We start from the raw sequence: 3236 nt of genomic DNA, 5'->3' as shown, positions 1-3236 counted from the left end.
GTCGTACAATTAAGAGGGATCCGCGACGGTTAAGTAAGTTGTGAAACGAGCCAAGTTCAATTCTTTTGAAAACTCCCTTGAGATCATTTTTTTTTCAGATCATGAATGCTCTTGAGAAAAACAAATTTTACTTCCCACAAAGTCCCTCCCTTTGTTCTCTTCAAAATTCTCAAAGTTTGGTTTCAGCCCCCAAAACCGGTTCAACCGGTCCTGAAACCGGTTCAACCGGTTTTGGTACTGTTCACCCTGCCACCTCTGCTCTGATCTGTCTGACAGTCAGAGCTGTCAGAAAAGTCGCAGCAGATATTTTTCTGAAACCGGTTGAGCCGAAATTTGACCCTACTCAGCCGGTTTTGAAACCGGTCCACTGTCCGGCTGAGTAGTCCAGTGGACCGGGATCCCCCTGGTAGAAACCGGTTCAACCGGTTTTGAAACCGGTTCAACCGGTTTTTGCCCACTTTCTCCCAACGGCTGCCAGATTTTGGGGGATCCTTTATATACCCCCTCACACACTCTCTCTCATTTACTTCTGCCTCTCCCACGAATCTTTGGCTGACCAACCCTCAAACAAGAGCATTCACTTCACCTCTCACACCCGCAATCGCATCTCCTTCAATCATTTGAAGGACCCTTGGTGTGAGGTGAACTCGATCGAACTCGCTGTCAATTTCATCTCGATTCTCCCATTCTCTTGTTCTTGAGCTCGCTGCAAACTTAACCGTGTGCGGATTTGTTTCTCTTGGAACCTCGTGTTCCTTGACGGTTAGAGGTTGCTTGGGAGTCTCCAAATTTGTGGACGACCCCAAGAAGTTTGTATCACCCGCTCCTTGAGCAGATTTGAGAAGAGATTGCCTTGACCTTTGTGGTCGGCTTGTGGAGGATTAGGGTTGGAAAAGACCCGGCCCTTTGTGGGTTCCTCAACGAGGAGTAGGACACCTTTGTGGTGGTTGCCGAACCTCGGGTTATATCGCGTGTTCTTGTGTGTTCTTGTTAAGCACTTCATATTCGGTGGTTGGTTCATATTATTCATTTAAGTAGTACTTGTGTAGGGCAAATCTTTAGCTATTTTCTTTACTACTTCGCATTTGTTCAATAGATTATTAAATTTAAGTTGAGTGGGTTCAAACTTGTTCAGTTGTGATTAAAATCGACTGAACCGGTTTGCACATGTGCAACTTTAATTTAACCTATTTCGAAGTTTTTAGTGAAAATTTTCAGGTGTAGCCTATTCACCCCCCCTCTAGGCTACTTTCACTGAGACCTGTGAAAAAGTTGTTGTGAACTGTTTGCTATGAAAAAAGTTGTCGTGAGAAGAAATCCGAAAGTCGTTTGGTTCAAACTGCTATTAGTTATCTATTGTAAACAAACGATATATTATTTATATACGCTTTGTTTAACTATATCTCTTAATCAATCAACTAGGTATGTGTCTGTGCGTTATCACGAGGCGTGGGAGCAACGTCTAGGCTACAAATATAATTTTTGTTTATTTCTAAACATTAAGGTATATATGGTCTGGTGGTTAGCCCAAATTTCAAGAGAAACCCCGATTTCGCATTTGGGTTCCTAATTTTTTACAGACAAATTGATTTTACAATTATATTTTTAATAATGTATGTATTAAAAATATTTTTATTTATTTATTATATCACTTAATTATTTTTAAACCTATTTTAGTTTCTATTTGCTATAGTATTTATAATATGACAAACTTAGATAAGTTTCAAAAACATGGTCTAAGCTGTTTTCAAAATTGTACTTAAAGCTTCTTTTCAAAGTAGACGTACAAAAGTTGAGACCCTTTAGTGCACCTTAGCAGAAGCAGATTCAAAAAAGTGAACCAGACATACCCTAAGATTGTCCTCACAATGGATGGACACATACGAAAGTGGCACTGCTTAGAGCATCTCCAACAACGTGACCTATAAAAATGTTTTATAATTTAAAAATAAGTAAATTTTATAGAATTTAGGGCACCAACAAAACACCCCGCTCCAACAGTAAAACCCCAAATCTAGATTATAGGGCAGCCCACTACGATGTAGTATATTTGAGGCACTTGAGAGGGTGCCCTATAGTTTTTTGACAAAATTTGTTGAATTGAGGCACTGTTGGAGTGGTTTTTCCTATGTAGAGCCCTATATTTCATTTTGAGGCACTAGTTTAAAGCATTGTTGGAGATGCTCTTACTCTCGGTGCTCAGATAAGCCACCAAAGGCGACTTTCCCCGATGATAGCATCGAGATGTTCTCACCCAACAACATCAACCCACTAAATCCCCTCGAGCGTTGTGCGCTGCACCACATTGCTTAAATCCAGATTCTAGCCGCCAGAAGTTGATGCTGACTACTAAACGTCCAACTTTTTATCTCACTTATGTGAGAGTCGTTTTAGTGAAAATCGTCAAAATCAACGTGAATGTAGAATCGGACGAGCCGTCGTGATATGATGAATTTATCACTTATTAGATCCTAAACACTAATTCACACAATACTCAGATTCTATTTATAGCCAGATTTTTAGAAAAAGCTAACGCAACATACGCAACATATATCGGTCCTCCCAGGGAGGCAGGCTTAGTGAACAACTTGATCTTCACGAGCGTTGCCACGGTTGGTGTGCTGAGCCAACATGTTTGGATGAGACCATGTTAATAATGTAGTTATGGTGGGTTTTATGATAATGCTATATTACATATAGTCAATTAAAATTCTAGATCATAAAAATTCTCTCATGATACAGGCTGCACATTTAATACTTAATCTATTTCTCTCTCTCACACACAGTGTTTTGCAGTCCACAACCAATCCACATTCAAGGAGACTACTAGTGAACAACCCGCTTCACTACTTTATATTTCTTTTTTTAGTGTCACCATAAATCTGATGTGATATCTCTCATTATAATTGCTCCGAGGAGAGCACGAACCGACAATATCTCCTAGGGGTCCCCCTCATGTTCTTAAAAAAACCAACAATGTCTCATGATTTCGGTCAAATGGAGGCAATCTACAAACGCAAAGATCAGCTTCTAAAACCTATTTTTTTTTGAGAAATAGGGTTACCAAACTAACTGTAAAAGGTGAAAGGTGAGATAGGGAACCGTTGGAGATGATATTTTTTTCACCAACAATACCAAATTAGAAGAGTGTACTTAGAGATGCTGTTACGGCGCATATCACCTGCTAGACCCACTGCTCAGAGACCGGACTAACCACCTCGCCTTGCCCTCGACGA

The sequence above is a fragment of the Zea mays genome, chromosome 3, assembly GCF_902167145.1.
Source record: "Zea mays cultivar B73 chromosome 3, Zm-B73-REFERENCE-NAM-5.0, whole genome shotgun sequence".
NCBI lineage: Eukaryota > Viridiplantae > Streptophyta > Magnoliopsida > Poales > Poaceae > Zea > Zea mays.
Note: the sequence above shows the minus strand (reverse complement) of the source record.